The 23,679-nt window shown below is 27.7% G+C and overlaps 1 protein-coding gene and 1 long non-coding RNA gene across 2 annotated transcripts in view; both read left to right on the top strand.

The window, feature by feature from the left end:
• The window catches only part of dnc (phosphodiesterase dunce), a 625,052-nt gene that overhangs the window by 11,955 nt on the left and 589,418 nt on the right, over positions 1 to 23,679 (top strand). The gene's annotated exons all lie outside the window — the stretch shown is intronic.
• LOC149055015 (uncharacterized) overlaps positions 9,925 to 23,679 on the top strand; it is a 124,130-nt gene continuing 110,375 nt past the window's right edge. The window contains exon 1 of the long non-coding RNA XR_016192053.1: positions 9,925 to 10,087. This is a non-coding gene — a long non-coding RNA (uncharacterized LOC149055015). The remainder of the gene's footprint in view (positions 10,088 to 23,679) is intronic.

Genomic DNA, 23,679 nt, shown 5'->3' with positions numbered 1-23,679 from the left:
TTTAAACAGTCTAAAACTCTAAACCACTAACATGAAATCATACAGACTACAGAGTGTCCCACGAAGATCTGACAAATGAAATAACTTTTGTTCTAATCAATATTTTTTAAAAATTTCTTTTAAATATAGTTCATACACATTTTTAGAATACATTTCTTTTTTTATTATTTAAGACTGAAAATAAAAAATTTTAAAATTGATAAAATTTTTTTCGAAATGTTCAATATAGCCAATTTTTAAATCTGATTTTTAGAAAAATGTATATGGTAAAAACACTTATTTAAGTCAAATGGCTGATTTTTTAAAATTTTTTTAAATATAAATATTTTCGTTAAGTAAATTACGATCTAGTTTAATATGTTAAAAACATTTTAATTTCAAAAAATATTTTATATGAACATTTTATAGGTTCATGTTAAAATATAATTAATTTTTTACTGTACCTACTATTTTATTATAATAGTATTATTTGGTCAATAAACTAATTTTTTGAAATTTAAATGTTTGTTATATAAACTGGATCGTAATTTACTTACAGTAAATATTGATATCTAAAAAAATTGGAAAAATCAGCCATTTGACTTAAATAAGTGTTTTGACCATATACATTTTTCTGAAAATCAGATTTACGAATTGGTTATATTGAATATTTCGAAAAAAAATTTTATCAATTTTTAAGTTTATCATTTTCAGTATTAAAAAATAAAAATAAAAAATGTATTCTAAAAATGTAGCGCAAGTATCTATGAGTTATATTTAAAAGAAATTTAAAAAAGATATTGATTAGAAAAAAAGTTATTTCATTTGTCAGATCTCCGTGGGACACTTGTAGTATACTAAAACAATGAAATATTATTATGTATAATTTAGTTAAATTGTATTTTCAAATTTTCTAAACTTATTTTTTCAAACTTTAAACGTAATCAATAATTAATGAGACGATTATAAGCGCCACCTGAAAAAAAATATGAACAATTTTTTTCCTGAAACCATGTCGTATAATATAATTGTTTACCATCAAGATTTGCTTTCGCGTTGCCATTAAGTCGAATAATAAATTATGGTCGGGTTATGCTTTTCAAGCCAGTGATGTGTATTATTTATATGAAATTCAATAAGTTCTAGTTCGCTAGAGGTATCATATGTGTAAGATATTATATTCTATCATTGTCTATTATGTATCGAGTATCGAGAGTAAGCTTATAGTAATTTTTCTTTGGGAATAAAATAGTGTCAAAGAACTGATTTAAGAATAATAATGGAAAAAAAAATATTGTAGCACCATTGTGGTATAAAACTCATTATAATAATTATAATTTAAGAAAAATCCATAGACATTCGGGATGGTGGTGGCGGTGAGGCTGTGGCTCACTCAACTACTTCGGTAAAATATACGCTTCCAGTAGAAGAAAAAGTGCTGAAACAATAAAAAAATTATTATTGCTGTTTACTTTTATATTGCAAAACATCACTGATCTGTGCGCTTCTCTATATACTGGCCGGTATTTTTTCAAATAATTTTTTTTTAAATTAATTATCAAGTATTGAGTTAAAAATGGCTGGTTTGATTTTAGCCCGTATGACGTGGGAAAAAACAATTAAAACACACGCTAAAATTATGCAACTTATTATTTATTGTATTAAATTAAACGAGTCTAGTTTATTACTTTATATTCGTTTGTTTGGGTAGTTATTTAAAAAATAATTTTTAATTAATATCGCATGTATATTGTCATTATAAAAAATAATAGTTATAATAATAAAAACTGTATACGAATAAAAAAAAAATATTACAGTGTTGTATGTTATTTTCATATATTTTTAGGGTATTTTATTGTTTGTATGAATTCGGTTAGTTAAGTAGGAAAAGAAAATTAAATAAATTGTTAATGTAAATGCTGTTGTACAATGACATACAAAGGGTGTTTTCTGCTTTGTTTACAAAAACTATTGTTATTATTTAAAAAAACACTTATATTTAAACAGTTCATCAATTTTTAATAACAGGTACCATTAATATTATTTAAAGAATTTTTTGTTAAACATATTATTTAAAACTTACGACGCTTACACTTGTTGTGTTGTATTGGAATATTTATCAGTATCACATTTGTCATTCGACAATACACTTTAAAATAAATTATTTTAACTGGCTTTGCTAATACTTTTTTTATGCTTTACCGAACTGCAATAATTATAATAATTATATAAGTTTGTCTAAGAATAGTAAGAATGTTTTCACGTGATGACGTTATAATATTTATTTGCACGTACATTGATTGAGTTTTGATTATTTTCAATTTAAAAGTTATAGAACAATTAAAAGTATTAATGTTTTTTGTGGTGTCTTGAATAATTAAAATAATGGGTTCGTTAATTTAAACACATACTCGTACACATAGTTTTTAAATAAAACTAAAAATTAATTTAATTCCATAAATTTACACATTAATATTAAAGCAATAATACAAATCTACTGGTCAATAAATATATATAAAATATAAAATTATGTTTAAAATAGTCATTAAGTAGTATTTTGCAATTATTGTTCGTACACAATTCAAAATAATAGAAGAATTTAATGGGCATGTAATGAATTATTGAATCTTTATTTTTATATTTTCGACACGCAAAAATATTATGATCCTAACTCCTCCATATCCTAATATATTATTGAGATTTGTCCTGAGAGGGTTTAAGATATTTTCCGTAAAATCGAATATTGCTTATGACTTTAAAATAAATAAATTTACGTACAATATAAATAAGAATTCTATGATAGTATAGAGGTTGATGGCAATATAAGTGTCATATATAATTTAAAAATTCATAAATATGCTCAATTCTATTTCGAAACAATTTGCTTTTAGGTTTTATGGATAATATGGACATTATCAAAGGGTTTATTTTGGTTTTAATCAAATTTTATGTGATCTGATTAAAGTTTTGATTTCCCAAGAGTAAAATCCATCCTTTATTTTCGTACTTTATATTATATGATGTTTACTAGTTTTTTTTTTGTAAAAAAATAAATATGAATAGATTGTATCACAGTATCGTTTTCCCAGAATTAATAATATATATTTATTTTACCAAAAATTTACATGTTTGCATGACCTCGTTAACTCCTTGTGCTCAAATCCACTGTTATAGATAAGTGGGTACCCCCTGGATTACCATTTTTATACTAGGTACGCAACTCAATAAAGAAAATTTGAATTGAATATTATTTAAGACGATTTAGACTAACCTACAAAACTTCTAAGTGTTAAATACAACACGTAAACTTTTATTATATAAAATATATGCATAATATTAATTTTAATTCTCATTTAATTATTTATGTCACGGAAAAACAAACATAATGAGAAAATAATTACGGGTTTCAAACATTATCATATTACGTTCAAAAATTAAAACATCATATTAAATTTAAAAAAAAATAAGTCGCACTCAAAAGCTGGGCCGAAATACTATGTAAATATTAGTGAACACATTTTTGTGGACAAAAACCAAATATACACTCAATTATTATGAAAATTTAAAATTAACCTTTTATCTACAAAGCTTGCGTTATAATTTTTGCAAAATATCCAATTTGTAATAAGTTAAAATTGTAAAAAAACAATAACGATTAATGACCTGTCACCACCTGTATTTACTGTTTTAGAAAATAAAACTAAAAATGTATGTCAATACTTGTGCAGTAATGCTGTCTTCAATTTTTATCGAAGATGTTTCCACTCTAAATCATTCTATACCGCTATTTTGGCCAAGATGAGTGTGCACGTTTCAACCGATTTATCGAAATATAAGTTATATATATATTATATTTAAATAAATACTGATTAAATCGATATGTGCCACTATGTAATTACGTTCATTATTGATGATAATATTTAAGGTGTATATTGAATAATTAATTTGTACAAAACAATTCGATGTACGTATACCTACAAGTTTCTAAAGGAGGACGACTTGCGGGTAAGAAATCAATATTACAAGCTCTTGATATAGCTCTATAACTCTGATGAATCCCAAAAATGACGGTTTATCCGTTACAATAGAAATGTTGTATGCGTATACTGTTGCATCGAAAGGCATTAACTCGTAAGTTAAATTAAGCTATACTGTTATTCGACATATTTCATAATATTATATTATGTGTGCACGATGACTACAACCGGGTCCACCCTATAGGACGAACATTGCTGTCGAACATGTTGGCAGTGGCTGATTTGGTCGTATGGCAGGGGGAGCACAATAAAATTATTATTCACAAGTTTAAATCCTATCCTAATTATTTGACCATTAACTATTTATATTTTTGCGTCTGATGAAAATTTTCTAACAAAAATAATGATAAATATTCAATTTCAAAGAGATTTCTGGTAGGTAGCATATTTAAACTTGATTGTACATTTCCTGTATTATAAAAACCAATAATTATTTGAATCATGGGGGGGGGAGTTGTCGCAACTATCGCCCCTTTCTCATGGATGCGCCTGCACATTGGTTGAGAATCATTCACCTAGTCTGTAAGTATTCCTTATGTTTGCCTGTATAACATTCAAATGTTCGCTAAACAAGCGGTATTTGAACTAACATCAAAGAAAATGTTTGGGAACGCTGTGTAAACAAATTAGCTATAAATTCCAATTTAGAGGTACATAAAATGTGTTTATCTTCGAATTAATAAGCATTTCTGAATATATAATTACCATTTAAAAAGAGCATGTGCAATAACTTACTGGTTGTCGTAGATAATTACATTTTTTTTTTGCGATTCTAGGACCAATTACTTCAAGCAGTGATTCAAAATCTGTTGATGACATTCGTATAAAGTTTTTGAATCATGTATGTTCCTGTCTTAAATTATTTCAAATATGACGGAATCTACTTTCAAAATTGTACGTTGCCACCAACGTCTTTTAAAAAAGTATATTATTTTTTTTTTAATCGAGAAATTAACGATGTAAAAACAAAAGATGCACTTGTAATTATTATACCTTCGTCACTCGTATTGAAAAAAAATTAAAACAAATATCTAGAAAAACTATCATTTACACGTCCACTGCACGGCGTTTACGTATCTACTAATAAGAACATAAATAATGCAAGTGGAAAATCTTTAAATTTCCATTTCATAACGTGGGAAATCTTTGTGTAAGTTGAATGAACGCCGTTTTCAAACATTTAAATCCACAGTAGCACTAGTTCGTCGAGTTGTCAAACATTTTGAACGAACATGTTAAACAACAATGTTCGTCCTTGTGTGGATCCGGCTTAACATAACAAATTTTTGAATCTTGAAAATTGTCCAATTTAAGGTGACTTTGAACGTCGTGTAAGTTCATATTGTACTGCAGTACTACTATAATGTTATACTCAATATTTAATAGAATGTTAAAATGGTGTTGTTTTTGGTGTCATTCCACTAAAAACAATAACACTTACCATGAACCTAAAAAAATGTACATAGTTACCGAGAATTATCAAAATAAAAACAAAAATACCATCAAATAATATGACAAATTAAATATTCAAAACTGGTATCTAATGTGAAAATATGAAAATTAAAATATAATAAAATACTGGTTTTAGTAGGTAAATGTAAAAAATCTTTTTTTAATGATATAGGCACCTTCTGATTTAGTTTCTATGAATTTTTTTATCTACTAATTATTATTATGCATTTTTTTTCTGTCTATCCAATAATGTTATAATTTAAAAACATTTTTAAAACACGGAAGTATCTCATGTTATGATAAATTCAAATAAATATTTTTGTAAATTAGTTCTAAACATAACGCCTTTGTTTTCCACAATATATTTTCCATAAAAAAAAAACAAGACTTGTAAGTTGTTACATAAGCGCTATTAATGGCGTTTTTGAAGAATAATATTTTTATAATATCATTTTGATTTCATTTAAATTCATTGCACACTTTGTTATTAATATTCTATGAAAAACCTTCAGATACAATATTATATTCAATGCAAATTCCAAGAATTCGTAAGGTTGTAACATATATACTTTTTTGTTAGAGCCAAATAATCGATTAATTTTATTTAGTAGTAGGTACCAACACTACCAACTACTTACGTATTGTGTTAACGAGTTTGGATGAAAACCAATGTAATAACTAAAAATATTAATATGGCATGTTGCACGCTACAACAGTGAGTGCTCTGATGATTTATCATAACTAAGTCTAAAGAAATATGGTTATAGTAATGACATTATGCTATTTTATTTTGCCGAATCCACGTACTATATGTATAATACTTCGTAAACGGGTATATTTATTTATTTTATTTTTATTTTTATACTTTTTTGATATCCGAATGCCGAATAAGATGGTATTATTATCGAAATATTGTATTAATATAACTATATTTACCACCGTAAAATATTATAATGAATAATAATCAATATAGGTAAATCATCAGTTTTTGTTGGAAAAAAACTAAAATACTTTTTAAAAGCTAGTTGTCTAGTTTTAATTTATAAGATCACCCTTTGTCGTACTTTGGTCATATGCAGTTGAACGTCCTTGGTGGGTATCGCTACGGCGGTTTATGTTGATTCATGAATTCCAAATCTTCAATAGCTAAAAATAGAAAATGTGACCGCCAATGAAATTGCCATCGTAGTGTTCCAGAAGTAATAATTATACAATGAATCGTTTACTTTAGTATGTAAAATACAATTTAGAACATATTAAATTTAAATATAATATTTATAATGTCGTAAATCTTTCACGTGCATCTAGTCGAATCATTTAGAGGCTATGCAAATATTTTGTATTCATATAAAATAAATAAAAAAATTATATTGATATTTTACCAAGTCTTATCGATAACCACTCCCTAATCCCATTGTTAAATAGATTTAAATGAAATAAAAAAAAATAAATTAAATTTTCTTTGATCGATTTTATTAGATTTTACTTTAATAATCAGTGTTTCCACATTCAGAAAGTATCATGGATATTATCAAGATCCGTACATTGGGAAGGGACTGAGACCCGTTTCATTTTTCCATAGATTTCAGGGCCCCCTTCATTTAATATTAAGCGAGAAACGCTAGAAACATGGCCCCCTTGGGGATGTCTTCTTTTGAACGGCGTATTTGGATTTGATTTATTACTGGTAAATAAATGGTCATTTTTTCCCAGGAAACGGTTATTGTCAACAACAGTAGTATATAGTGTTTACCATATTATTACCATATAATTATACCTAAAATGATCGCAGGTATTGGACTTGTCAAACATATTTTATTTTAAGAATTTTACTACCAGACAAATTAATTAATATATTAGTTACTTGGAAAACGGGTTATCGTCGATGACGATCAATAAAAATACGATACACTTACCGTTAACATGGTATAATATTGATATTATTTTGTTTTTATAATTTTATTATTTGATAGAATCTCAATTCGCGGAATGAACCAATTTCGCATAGATTTACGAGCAATGTCACATAATACTACGAAACGCTAAACAATCAAACAAGTTTCTAAATATTAAAATGTTTTTCTGACGATTATTTAATTTGCCTATAAATTATAATTGTAGGTGGTGGGTGGGACAAAGTCTCCCGCGGTACTGTACGAGTATCCGTCGTATGAACGGTCATCACTCATCAGCGTCCGTCATCGATTTTCATATAAATATGTTACTATATTACTTCATTAAATTGATCATGAAGAAGTATAAATAAGTAAGTGTACCTTAGTGGTGAAGCTGATATTGGTGGGAGAGGGGTGGAGGGGGTTGGAATTGTTCATTGGTAATGATTTCGATCATGTTTATAGCCTTCGAGTAACTCCTAATGATACTGTCGTATTTTATTTTACTTAAAATATTAGGTATTATAATAAATTGTATTATTATTATACTATGCTGAGTTGAACATAACCTAGTCTAGAACAGTGGTTCCCATGCCATAGCCAGAAACCACGGGCTCCTAGCTAAAACTTAAATTGGTCCAAGATTCTTTTTTTTTTTAATACGTTCGAGAGTGCTCGGGTATTTTGATAACGTCTTCAAAGATTCTGGAACAAGAAAACGAAAAAAAAATTAATTAAAACTAAATCAATATAATAACCAGTGACATCTGCTGTAGTGAGCATGTCACAATGCCTTATCGCGGATTTAAAAAACATAATATTATTATTTCATTGGGTGATGGGAAAAAAATAATCAGCGGGGTTGCACGTGGAGCTCAATATGAATAATAATATATAATTATTGCAAGTAATGATTACAGATAAATATTTTCTAATAAATTGATCATCTACCTTTTTGCAATAATCTGAACAGTTAGTAGTTCAATAATACGTAGAATTTCAAACGATTACGGATTAGGTACGAATTTAATGATTTCGCTAAACCAAAATAAAAATAAAAAATCACCAAAGCACTATAATTGTCTGTCTCCCGAGAAAACGGTACCATTTTACGCCCGCAGACCGAGTTCCACATCACTGCCAAACCATCGAATCCCTTCTACTTGCAATCTACGTATATAAACAGGCAAGTGTAACTCACCCGTACAAGGCAGCGGTGATGACAAGCGGTATGTGATGGGAGGGGGATGCGCAAGAAAGACAGGATTTCGTCGAGACGCGGTACCTTTCTCTCGTGAGACTGACTTTATGTTATGCAACCGTGGACTCATCCTCCCTATCAACACGTGAACTCAAATCCGGATTAAGATGTGGGCCAAAAGGGGGGGGGGGGCACTACAGATATTAGAAGTGGGCTGGTGGGTAGTATACGTTTCCTATATATTAAAATGGGTGATTGGTATGTTAGATTATTATTATAATATATCGTCTATTTTTAGCAGGATAATCGTTGTAAAGAACCGAGATAAATGGGAATACCTTCGTCCTTCGATTACGAATTTACGACGTTTGAAACACATTATTATTAGCTATTAAAAATAAATGGTTATAAATACTGAAAACATTGCATACCATTAAGTCGCACTCTAATAATAATAATAATACACGATTTAAATATACATAGTCATATTTATTTTCGAAAAATCATTATTTTGACGTTTGTGGTGTTCTCGATTTTGTTTTTTTGATTTTTATTAAAGGCACAACAGTATTACAATCACACAAGGCTGTTATAAACGCATATTATAATTATGCACCCGACCGTACACTTTGCAGTGCACATCAGAGATTTTCTAAGAATACAGGATTTAAGGCGGCCGCGGGAAGAAAGATCGGGCGTTGTATGTGTACTGTGTAGAGGGTGTGATATTATAACATATTTTATATTCCTACATTATTTATATATATATATTTTTTGTATTTATTTATTTAAAATAAATCAAGCCCACAGCGGGCAACAGTACGGTTACTACTAATATGATACACTCTCTTTCATGATGTGAAATGTGAGTAATTAATTTATACTGTAAAACATTTTCATTTTGTCTCATTATCAATAAACAAAAGAAAAAAGAAATGTCAATAATACAATATTATTATTATCTAATAACAACTTCGGGATGCCGCCATCGACGCGCATATTATTATCATCGCTCTGCATACTTTGAGGGAAGCTGCAGTTCCCTCCGCCACCGCCCCCGCCGACATCGCAAATGCAACTTTAGGACGTGCGCAAATAGCCGACGACGGTGGAGGTACCTAACACCTAACCTATCCTCCACCGTCCTCCACCGCCCTCCGCCGCAGATCATTTGGATCGGGCACGGCCGTCGGAGCGCGCGACGATAATAATAGTAATAACAACATCGCACCGGAGCAAGCGCTCGGCTACGCTTTCCATGTGCTTTTCAGTCGTCCGTCTAACCGTTCGCCGTTTGAACCGTTCGCGACCTAGTTCGATCGAATTCGGTGCCGTTTCCGCTTTGCATCGTGTAGTGTCATTCGGATCCGAATCTGAAATAATAATATTAATAATAATTACGACGACGACAGTACTTTTCGTCGTATAAGAAGTGCAAACTAAAACAACATTATAATAATCATCATCATTTACAATTATTAATATTCGTCGAAACTCGTAATTGTACACTATATTATTATCCGGTTAGTATTGTAATATTACTAATAATAATGGTATTAATATTTATTTCATAAGTTTTTTCGCCGAGTGACCGTTTTGTGGGTGGTTGGGGGATGGGTGAGGAGGGTGCCTTGTCGTATAGCACGACCGCTGTGTGCTAATCACGCTGGTTATAATAATATAATTAAATTTGGTATTAATTTGACGTTTTGAAATTTAAGGTGAATAAAAAGGTACACATAGCAACCGAAAACTCGCGATCAATTAGTGCCGCCCATCGGATACGGAAACCTTTGAATAATTTCGGTGTTTCGGGATTTTGGAACCCAATCGATAGTTGACCCGAAGAGTGCACTATGAGGAATATTATGATAAGGCAAATAAACTATTAATTTATGTGGCGTACAGAGTATAAAGTGTTTTGTTCTTAGATTGCAGCAAACCAATTCTCTGGAAACTGTTTTCCGCGTTCTGATCCCGTGGATTTTGCCGGTTTTAAGCCCTAGTAAAATGTAATAATATTACAATAATATTACAAGGTGTAACAGATATAACTGACTTTTGGAATAACTTTTGTTCAAATTAATATTTTTTATTTTCTTAAAGTGACCCTAGTGCTACAAGTATAGTAATTTTTTTTACGTTTATTTTTTAGTACTGAAAATAAAAAAATGTAATTTAATAACAATTTGTTTGGATAAATTCAAAATAACCTATTTGTAAATCTGATTATATGAATAATTTTGATGATAAGAAGATTTATTTAAGTCAAGTCGCTTATATTTTAGAATCTTTTTAAAACTCAATACTTTTTTGGTTAAAGTTGGAACGTAATAACTTTTTTGAAAACATGATTTTTGAGAATTTGCTGACATGAGTATATTTTTTAAATTATTTACTCATCATATAGTATAAAACTTTTGGCCATACGCTTAATTAACATACTTTTTGTTGTCAGGTCTTTCTGTTACACCCTGTAAATATACCTATATACATATATGTATAGTGAACAGCCCAAAGTTCGTTATTGGCGCGATTCGTTTTCATTACAATATTATTTCCAATCAATTATAATATTTTTTTATTAATTATCTCTATACGCTAAACCTATAATGACTTGATACGCATTAACCTCTCTTCACACCGTACACATCCAATAATAATTTGTCAAAATATTCACACTAATCCATTTGCCCGAAATATCGATTGAGATAATAGGAAAAAATAAGATGACTGGTGATTTTGTAAAAATCAGAGATGATAAGTTAAAGATAGCTGAAATATTTTTTAATAGATTCACGGCACACACCTAACCTAATCAAGTATTTTAAAAATCAACTAAATTATAATCTAGCTCAATGCCCATGTTACAACTAAAATGACAAACATTGTTTTTTTTTAACAAACGACAATGTTCACTCTACGGAATATACCGTATAATTAAAATACGTTAGGATAGTAAAAATAATATAAAAATGAGAACAAATATTTATTAGCTTTTAAATTGATCAGGGCCCTATTCATCGCTGTTTGGATAAATCAGTCGTGTTTTCTTACGTCTTACGTCTTCTTCAACATATTAATGTTTTTTCTATTATTTACTAACAATATAATTTGTGCTATCAGCTAGATAAGTGTTTACCTATTTAAAGCATATCGTAAGAATGGATAGGACACGCGTATACTGGCTTCGCAAGTGGTTGCGGTCTTTTTCGGGGAAGAGAGGAAGTTCAATATCTACGAGAGAGATAGACTATAAGAGTTCGTTATTGAGGTTAGGTTACAAAAATTGATAATTCAAGATTCTAATGTTATCTTTGATAACAATTTGAAATAACAATATATTTTACATTTTACACTATTAGTTAGTTAACCTATATTATAGATTTATATTGTTTTAAAATTGTATAATTTTTATTAGTATATAATATTAAGTATTACCTAATAACTTCTTCTCCTCTTCTGATTGCTAACTGTTTGCTACAGTTATCGATAGCAAAGAAATCTTTAAAACGTCAAAAGTTTTATCACTTTATTCTCATTTGATATGCCTGATGTTATATCCATTGTTATATCATCTATGATTTAAAGAAATGCCAATAGTAAAATATCTGGAACAATATTATAAAATATCAAAATTTTAAAACGATAATATCACGAAGGTAAAGATAGTTGAACTAAAATATTATATGTTTGACAATTATTACATACGATTAAAATATCAGTAAGTTGTAATCGGTAAATACCAAATTGTCAACTACTCGTTGCCCTGCAATATAAAAGGAATTGTCAATATTTTATTTGTCGATTATTATTGACAAATAACATTAATTATACATGTATATATATATATATATATATATATATATTAAAATTATAATTGCTTTATTGATTTACATCGATTATACGTTTACGTACAAATAACTAAACAATAATAATGAATACGATTATTTGTGTGTAAAAAAAAAACGACTTACAGAATGAAAAATCTTTTCGTTAGAGGAACTTTGACTAAATCAATATACTTATATTTGCTTATATCTACGTGTGTGATATGTAAACAGTTCAACAGTTATTGTATACGCCATATAATGCTATTGGTTTTTTCCCCATAATATGAATATAAAATGTTTTTACAAAACTGTATAATCTTAGCAAATTATTATAAATATCATATCTACACAATATAATATAATCCATATCGTATATTTTATAATATTTAGTTAAATCAAAAGAAAATTAAAATTAATAAAATTTAATCAACAGAATACTTTCAATTTGTATCATACAATTTCAATAATGTAAAATTACTGATTAAAACCACCTCGTTTTCGTATTTACACAAGAGTGAACATTTCTTTTACGTTTTATTTTAAATACCTGTACCTTTGTGGTTTTAAACAAATCGATTAATATATTTCAACTATGTAACCATCTTTGAAAGGAGTATAATATCTGAAAATAATATCATTCCATCCAATAAATTAAAAAACATGAACACGTATACGTATATGTACACGTATTATATAATATATTTCTAAACACGGTGTAATTGAATGATTTTGTATTTGAAGGAAATCTATTTTCTACAAACATTGCATGTAAAAAAAACAATTTTAAATTAATTGATTAATTGATGTGAGCCTAAAATGTTTTAAAGGTTGGAAAAATCCCAATATAAATAAATAATATTTCCAAAATTTAATTATGTAATGAAGTCAATATTTACATTTTAACATTATAGATTTTGTAAAGGTAAATATTTGTATGTGCGCTTTCAATATAAAGTATCGACAAAAAAACATAAAATAAAATAACGGATAGGTATTTTGTTAGGCATGAAATTTAATATAACTTGAAAAATATTTGTTATTGAAATATCTGTCGGAAAAATATACTCCGCCATCGTAATAGACGTTTATAGAATACATTTCTTACGTTAGTAATGAAGATAATAAATCATAATATTTTGTAGACTACCTACTACGAGGTAAACCTTACATTAGATTGTTTATTTAATAATGTAAATTGCTTTTTTTTTCTTCATTAAAATAAATTGTTTTATTATTTTTTTTTTTTCATAAAAGACAATTTTTTATGAACCTTTAAAATTATATTATTTTCTTCTCGACGAACAGTTACGTGGTTCTTACTGCAACGGATATAATAATATAATGTTATACTAAAATAATCTGATAATGATGATAACGTCGATGATGTTTATTTAATTGGGATTCCTCTTCGAGGTAAAAAGTATAATTTTTTTCGGTAAACACAAACACGCAGTAACAACATATTTACATTGCAGGTCTTTTATCGTTATTTATTATTTTATTAACGACCATGCCTGAGTGTCTATACGGAATCTGGACATCTTACACAAAAACAATAACAATGAATTAACTGTATAATAAACATAACAATTGGTCGACAAATTATTGCCATGGTGTAAATAATAGGTAATAACTAATAAGTATTAACACTCTCGGGTATATACTACTTCATAGGATGTTTGGCCTTTAAAAATAAGCATATCAAACAGCACTTATGAGCTGGTGTATAGTAAGAAATTGGTTTAAAAAACGTCACATTGATGATAGAAAACAAATGCACGCTTAGAGTATAAAATAAAACTGACGAGCCATATATTATACGGATGTTGGTTTTTATTAAATTTCATTTGGTATTTTATTTAATCCAGTGTTCTTTCCATTTGAATTGTAGAGCCTTCTGGTGATTATGTTTCTTTATGTCAATATATATATATATGCGTTTAAACTTAGGGTTGGGGCTCCAGTAGAGAAGGCTGCTTTGGAGGCTTCTTGATCTTCTTTTTTGTTGCCATTTTTCCGACTGTGCCCGAGTATCCATGAATAGGATATGTCTATGTGGAAACACATATACATAACTGAATGCCAATAAAGATTTACATCTACCAAATACCCAGGGTTGGCCAGCATCAAATATAAAATTATATCTTGTATCGTGATATATAGTTAAGTATCAAGTATCGTGGTGCATTGTATACTAGTATTATGCATCTTATTGTGCCAAAAAATACAATATACCATTATTGTAAACATCTGTACTGAATAGAACCTACAAATTTGATTACGATTTGCAGGAAATTCGAACTTACAATAAATATAACAATGTTGTAACTCGATAGATAATTTGAAAAAACAAAATTCAATTAAGGTGTCCGTATGGCACAACCTAACTCGTATAGTTATAAACTCTTACAGATAAGAAATAATCTGGAATTGTCGTTATCATGAAATATGAACCCGCTACCAAGACAAGAGTGTGTCAATGAATGTGTGTGTGTGTCTTTCCGCATAAATTAGAAAATCAAAAGTGTAGTCATAATTTATTCATGAAGAGTTATGATTGGAGTGGTGTAATTTGTACATAGTGATGCATTTATTTATACATTTATGATGTGCATTGACTCGTTGGATTTTCAAATATTTATGACATTTTAAGTATTTATGTAGAGACAGTTTAGTTAAAAATTTCATAAAATACAATAAATTAGAAGTATAAAACATTGAGTGTCCATATATCAAGTATCTTTTATCTTACATTTTTTCTACTTTCACTATGTATCATGTGTCGTGATACTTTTTTTTTTGAGTATCATGCTCAACCCTTCACATACCAAATATAGTAGCTATACAATCCAAGCTCCAATAAAATATTAACATCAACTTCTTAAAGGAATTCAAATTATATAACTTAATATCGATTTAATATAAGTAAAAAGTAAGCTGTAAACTATACACAAATATATGATATAAACTAATAGCCAAAGTTATTAAGACCAATAAAAAAAAAAAAAACTAACGAGCAATTAAAGTAAAATAAAATTATAAAATGTATTGTATTTTTACTAAAAACAAACAAAACTTTGTATTGTAACGTCGTTATATCAGTTATACAGCGTATTTTGTCATATATATAGTTTTTGTATCTTTTGTGACAACAGCAGTGATGACTAATAAAATACGTGGTACTTAAATGGCTTAAACAGTTCAACTGAGTAATAATGACAAAAAAATGTAGAAAAAAATAAATAAAAATATACACGATGAGGTACTTACCTCGGTATTATACGTTTTCATAGTTTTTACTACAAATCGAATAAGTCAATGATTTTCAAGTAGTTAACCAATCGTGTGCGTTTTCAAGATTAAGACGACTGTTGTTGTATACACGCCTGGTTTCGTAATAAAAGTGTTTTTCATTATTCACAAAGATAAAACCATAATTATTATTACAGTAGTCTTCTCGTTTGCAGTTCGATGATAAATTGTTTTTTGTGCTAGTTGTACAACAAGTGTGTCAATATTGGCACATTATATCATCCTCGTACGCCTAAAAAATAAAAAAACTGCAACGAAATGGCAGAGTTTTTGAGTAAAATCGATTTGAAGTTTAAAACGAACATATTATAAGGTTTTTAACTTGTGTATTTTAAATGAGATACTTATAAGCGTTCTTCGCAACTTTGACATGTTCAAATATTAATAAGTATTCTCTTACACCCAACAATTTAGACTTATGGATTTTAACATTTTTCGTAAGACTACCTTATTTTAAGATAAGTATGTATTGCTACTCACACATATTGTATTTGAGGATTCCATTAATTGAAATATGGTACTATAAAATTCGATATTTTAATATGCTCATATATTTGAAAAGTAAAAATATTATGAATGTAATACCATCATAACTCTGAAAGTATTGCTGTTTTTCATTCAACACATTACACAAAAATAAGTTTTTACTAAATGTAAGAATACGCTACAAATCGAAATTGTCTTTACTCCTATGATAATTTGGATCAGTTTAAATATAATAATACCCCATAAAAAAAAAAATGACAATTTAGAATTTAAAATAAGTTAAAAAATAATAAATTTGAATGTGATGACACATAATTTTGGTGGTAAAATTAAAATTATCTTATACTTTGTATGGCGTTATTGGAATTCATAATAGAGCTTGTTTTCAATTAGATAGGTACTCGAATGCAGTAATATATTTTTTTTTTAATTTATAAAAATAATTGTTTCAATACACCAAGTATTTTTAAAATTATTTTACGATGATTTTACAATATATTATTAACTTAATTAATTAAGGTTTACAAATAAGTTTAAGGATACATTTTAGCTTGATTATGAGTCTAGATAGTTCTCTTCTTGAGCTATTGTATAAGCTTGGTTAAATTTTTTATTTAAATGCATTTTTCATCAAGGTAAACTCCGAGATATTTAATTGATTGATTTTTATTATTCATTAATATAGTCTGATTTTTAATTTTTAATTGAGTTGGATTTGTATATCTCTTTAGGGAAAATATTTTCGATTCTATCCATTTTATAAACCAGTCTAGTAATTTTTTAAAATTAACCAATTCGATGTCTATATTTTTCTACAGGTTTGTAAATTATGCATATTACAAGAATATTTATTTCGACACTAAGAAAAACTATATTGAATATTATTCGTTACATTCGTTGAAAAATTCCAAACACTCAATTCACATTTCCCTCCAATGTTTAAACATCATTAGGTAAATCTAAACCTATTTTATATTCTGAGCGGAGCGATGAATGTATTTTTTTTTGAAAATCGTTTGCTTAAATTATATAAAACATAACATTATAACAGCAGATTGAAGAAAGTTAGGGTTCGATGTTCTGTAGGTACTTTATTTGGGAAAAAATATCCAAATAAACATGAATTCGACAAAAAAAAAAACACCTATACAGCCCTGGTCGTTTTCCATTTCAAAACATTTTTCCAAAATTATTTCGCGGTCTATATTATGATGTTTGTTTCATAATATAATCGTTTGCCACCCGTTACATGGAAATTTGACTGCGTTCGGTATAATAATAGTCGTTCAGTGAATGCTAGGTGAAAATTGTCCGAATATAAAAAATAATGATAACAATAATAATAGTAATAACTATTGATGCAAGAGATGAGGGGGATTTTGCAAAAACGACTAAACATAAACATTACACCTGGATTCGCTTTCCGATCGTAATATTATTGGATTTTACTTTGAAAAAAAAAACAACAACAATAATAAGAATATTTAATTAGCAACAGCGTGTACACGTATGAAATACGGGGCGATTCATCAAACATACTTTCCTAAGATAATTAATGAATTCACATATATCGATTTATGTAATTTTCAAGTCTTCTCATGGACTATAATATTATTTTCCAATACTCAGATTTTTTTGTACATAACGTTCGTGTCCATCGATATAATAAGTTCATATTTATTTTATTTTTCAAATGTCCACCTTTTCTTACTTAAAACTGTGAAGGATATACAAATTTTGGAGATAATCGTACATGGCATATACCTACAGATTCAAATTCGATAAAATACTTTTTGAGTATCAATAGCAAAAAATTAAGTCGGTGATTAAAGATCAATAATATTATAATATTATTATAGTGTCTGTAGTTATTTTACAATTATCTTACTTGCTAATAAAAATGTAAACTTTATTAAATTTGCATAATTTATAAACATAAAAAGCATTTTTATAGGCTGAAAAAATGTGGATTGACATGGTAATTTTCAAATCATTCTACAGTCTATTTTTTTATTAAATAACAGTTAAATTCGGAAAATTTCTTATAACTAAGTGGTTTACAATATTATGTTACATAATCATGTAATTGATATTTTGTCATCGCAAAACTAATGATTAATTTCCGAGTTAAATCTGAAGTTTGTATCAACTTTTTAAGATTTGTTACATAATATTAGACTATGCTATATAATAATAACTCATCGAGTGTAACGTAGTCCCAAGTTTAATTTTAGTACAGAAATGCATTTAATTGGTACAACAAGACATCATTTCACCACAATGAATTTTTTGTATAATATATATATATATATATATATATATATTATTTAAGTTTAGAATCAATAATATTATAGATTATAAATGAAATTCTGCAAATCAGAAAGTTTTTTTCATAATTAATTACTACCTATTAATTAAATTGGAAATTTTTGACTTGAAGAAAAAAAAAATAAAGCTAGAATTTAATAACTTTTGTATGCAAAACAAAATTATTTTCTTCAATTATAAAATAGTTTGCAATGCCATGATTTTAACGAATTTTGTCATGAACACTTCAAATTATGTTAAACAAACAAAATAGAAATACTTTAATGGGATTTATAGTCATTGCAAATTTTCCAATTTTGTATTATACTAATTGAATATCACATTGCTCATAATTTAAGTTCTTATACCTCCGTGGTTGAATATACCGTGTGTTCAATTTTAAAGGTAACAGGAAATATTTCAATCGCGTGACCTTGAATTTGTTTCGGGGTTTTTATACTGCAAATAGGACTTATAAATACATCTGTTTTTGATAAATTCTAATTTCTAATTATTTTTATCAGCGCATGCGCAGTAAAACAAAAATATCTTAAATCACTATTTTTAAGACCGGATTTCGATTGCTTTATTTTTTCTGAACAACTTTGATCTTTAGATTTTGTTGATATCTTCAAAATTGCCATTTTTATGACAGTCAAAAGTTTTAAATCAGTTAATTCGTAAATTTCGCATTTTTCAACGAATAAATAATAATGATATTTTTTTATAAATTTGATGTAATAATAAGTACAAATTGTAGTTTTAATAAAAAAAAATTGTTATAACAATACCTATAAATGTGTAATTAAGATAGAGCGTTGAAAAATGTGATATTTACGAATTAACTGGTTTAAAACTTTCGACCGTCATAAAAATGACAATTTTGAAGATATCAACAAACTGTAAAGATCAAAGTTGTTCAGAAAAAATATAGAAATCGAAATCCGGTCTTCAAAATAGTGGTTCCTATTTAAGATATTTATATTTTACTGCGCATGCGCTGATAAAATTGATTAAAATTTAAAATTTATCAAAAACAGATGTATTTATAAGTCCTATTTGCAGTATAAAAACCCCGAATCAAATTCAAGGTTACGCGATCGAAATATTTCCTGTTACCTTTAAAATTGAACACTGCACGGTATATCTAATGATCCATATTTGAGTTTTCATAATATAACATACGTGATCATCTTGAACATAATTAAGTTTCATAACACGTTAAGCTTGACAATATGATCATCGACAGACTTGAAACATCGGGTGATTTTCATGACAAATCTCCATAAAAACTAATTAAAAATTAATTGTCTGTAGCTATCCGTATTGAATCAAAGCATATAGCATAATAATGTTTACACAGTTGTTGTGTAATCTAAAATTATTAGGTACGGAGGTACGGTAAAAAAAATCAACGCTCGGTAGTTCGTCTAAAACAAACCTATTATATTATTTTCAAAAGTTGTCAAAACTAGAAAAAAAAATATTTTTAAAATATTCATGTTTTTATAATCATTAAAAAAACTAGAATTTTAAACGCTAATAAAAAGTATTGTGACGATGTATTTTTGATATTTTTTAATTGGAAATAGAACAATATAATATAATAATCTTTGCAGTACATTTAATTTTTTTTTTACGTTGTAAAATCAATGCATTCATCGCTCCTCTAGGAATCTAAAATGTAAATGTTTTTGGTTTCGGTATAAAATATTATAACTGATCCGTTGAAGATATTTTGTAAAAATCGATCATTGGGATCAAAGTTGAACGGCTTACGAGGATCAGTCGATAAATCGGAATATTTACATAATTTATTGATCGAAAAAATTATAATACAAAAATACTTTATATTTTGAATATTATTCTGTATCGATGGAAAAGTAAAAAATATAAATCCCAACACACCCGATATTTTCCCAATTAGCCGGGCACCGTAATCGTTGTTTTCGATCCCGTTAAAATGTTTTTCAGAGCTTTTTCACGAAAAATTCCGAGGCGTTTTGTTTCGTTTTTCCCTCTGATTGTACATAAATAATTAATGAGCGTCCAATTAAAATACGGTTTGTAATTGAAGTCTTGTCACGCACACATAGCTTGTGCTGTGCATGGTGAGGTAATCAAACGAATGCTAACATAGAGATGTACTTGAGCTAAAAATTGAGAACCTAAAGCTAAAACGTTTTTAAAATTGCCCACTAAGCGCAAAATCTCGGGGAAGGAGCAATTCTGTAATTATTACTGTTTTCTTCGAATAATAATACTGTCTAACGCATTTTCGTTGTTTATCTACCTTCTTGGTTACCAGACGTCTGTAATACAATTTTTAATTGAAATTCTTGAAAGCGTTGCTAACGATATTATAGCAACGTGTTCGATTATTAAACAAAAAAAGACAATTATAATTGTAGTATTAAAATATCAAAAATAAATTACTCACGCTAAGTCGTGTGTGCTAAAATGAAAACGAGCACGTAAAATGTGCACGTTGTCGTTTATGACTATAACTTCGCTAACGTTGCCTTCTCGTAAAATGCCACTTAAACTGTTTTATTTTCCAAACCATAACTCACACGCGTGACAATTACCTGATTGTAATAATATAATATTTTATGTATGATATCCTTGTCAAACGATACACAGTCTTATGTTTTTTTAACAATACCCACCTATTGATAGCGGTCTCTTGTATAATTATTGAGCATCAGATATTATTATACAATATGTTATGATATTTTTAAAACATTGACGGTATTATTGTATTAATATATTAAGCGAATACGCGTTTTCCCGGGAATATTGGAAAATTATTTCAGCTCAACAAAATTCAATTGGAAAACGTTTCTGTGTCACAGTCGCCAGTTGACGTCCCGTGACGTAGGCTGCACTAGTGTTTGTGATATTTTATATACATTATGCCGAAATCAATGCGGATGTCTGTCGGAACAAACGAATATCAACGGTCTGGCTGGCATTGTTTTCTCCCGCGCCATTATGTTGATTTTCCTTTGGTTTATATTGTGTATATATTTTTTATTTTATCAAAAACAAAATTCCTTTTACGCCAAGGTTAATATACGAGTCTCCTGATAATAAAGAGACATTTTGAAGAACTGTTGCACATAATAACTTGAATGTCTATGAAAAGTATTTTTATAGGGGTTAAGAGTAATATTTTTTCCAGTTATTTCAACTAATGTACATAAATAATATTATGATATAGCTACTTTAATATAGGTATATTTATTATATTGTTATTTTTTAATCCACTATAGGTATTCCTTTGACATTTTCTTTTTATATTTGTGTTTCAGCTGGAAATTATTAAAATAGATAGGTAGTGGTTTTTTGCTATTTTGTTGTGTTCGTTTTATGTATAGTTATAATATGATTTATGAAATCAATTAAGGACACATGCAATTTTAATATGAAAAAAATACATTTTATAAATTATAAATCAAAAATTGAACTCTTTGTTTTCATGAAATATTATAACATTATGTAAACGATGATGAGAATATGTATTCTTTATAAATTGAAGTAATTTAGCTTATTGTATTCAGATAAAATAAATGTATAACAATTTATAATGAAATTTTGTCTAAAATGTAATAATCAGGGTTCGGATTTGAAGGCAATATAATCAATAAAAAAAGCATTTAAAATGTTAAAAAAGGCATTTAATTGATATGAAAAGGCAATTCATAAATATACTACAAAATAAAAAAGTGAACATTTTTTAAACACATTCAATTGCATACATTTTGAGAAAAATACAAATTAAAATTAAAACTGCATGCAAAATAAACTAGTTAGTATTTAAAAAAAAATTGACTACCATGTATTTTTATAGACTGTCTTCAGTAAAACGGCTACGGTTAGGGGTTAAAATATTTTTATAAATATTGCGAATAATAAAACCCATTTGTAGCGATAATACGCTAGCTGTGTATAAAATTATAAAATCAACTGAAAAAATTAAACACAAAATAGGCATTTATAAATACAAAAGGTAAAAAAAGGCAAAAAGGCATTTATAAGTAAAAAGGCAAAAAAAAAAAATGCATCCATCGTCTAAGAAATTAAATTAAACACATTTTTGTATAAAAATTATTTTTCTATTATGATAAATAAAAGAAAGGCATTTGCCTTCAAATCCGAACCCTAGACTAATAATCTTAAATCAGTTAGATTAAATTAATATTACATTATTCACTAAACAAAGTAAATTTCCATTATATAGAAAGATTATTTCATATGTTATTTTTGAGAAAAAAGAGATGTACTTTAATCTTTACATTTACTGGGAGAATTAAAAATATAGAAAATCTTATGATGTTACGTTAGACAATATTTTACTTCTATATAATATGTAGAAAAAAATCTGATTTTTAACATGAAACTTCTTTTGGTATTATACACTCTTAAATTTTACTATTTTAAAATTATTTATATAATATATTGTATTCATTAGTATAGGCAATGGTGTAAGTCGTTGGTAAATTTAAAGAAACCTTCAAAGATTAATCAAATAAATATATATTTATGGTAAACGAGTTTTCTTAAGTATTTTAACATAATTTATTAATAAATATATACTTTTGTTTGTTTTGGTAAAAAAAACATTATTTATCAATCAAAACATTTTACATTTACTTTATAATTAATTATTAATTATAACATTAAATATCATTGGACCGCAGGATAACTTGGCAATACATACCTACAGCAAAGACTTGCCTTAAATAATCGCTCTTGCCAATTAAGTTATCTTCTCACATCTCAACACATCAACTTAAAAAACAAGCTACTATTATAAAAACTCCTACTCAAACCGATCTGGACATACGATATCCAACTCTGGGGTGCAGCCAAAAAGTCCAACTCAAACAAAATCCAATTCTTCCAATCAAAATGTCTCCGTCAAATAACCAAAGCCCTATACTATGTACCTATATCTAACGACACTCTAACTCTACATAGAGATCTAGCCATTCCAACAGTCCAAAATGTCGCAAAAACTTTCTACAAACACACACTCTCCAAGTTTCACATCCATCGTAATCCCCTGATTTCCGAGTTATCCACCAACGATATTCCTGGTGACCCCAGAAGGCGTCCTAAACGTACCTAGTGTCGTGACCTACTCATCTAAAATTTTATATACCTGAATACCT

This window comes from Diuraphis noxia, unplaced genomic scaffold, assembly GCF_037042655.1.
Source record: "Diuraphis noxia isolate RWA-SAM2 unplaced genomic scaffold, SU_Dnox_SAM2 contig0005, whole genome shotgun sequence".
NCBI lineage: Eukaryota > Metazoa > Arthropoda > Insecta > Hemiptera > Aphididae > Diuraphis > Diuraphis noxia.
This window is presented reverse-complemented; position numbering and strand designations above follow the sequence as displayed.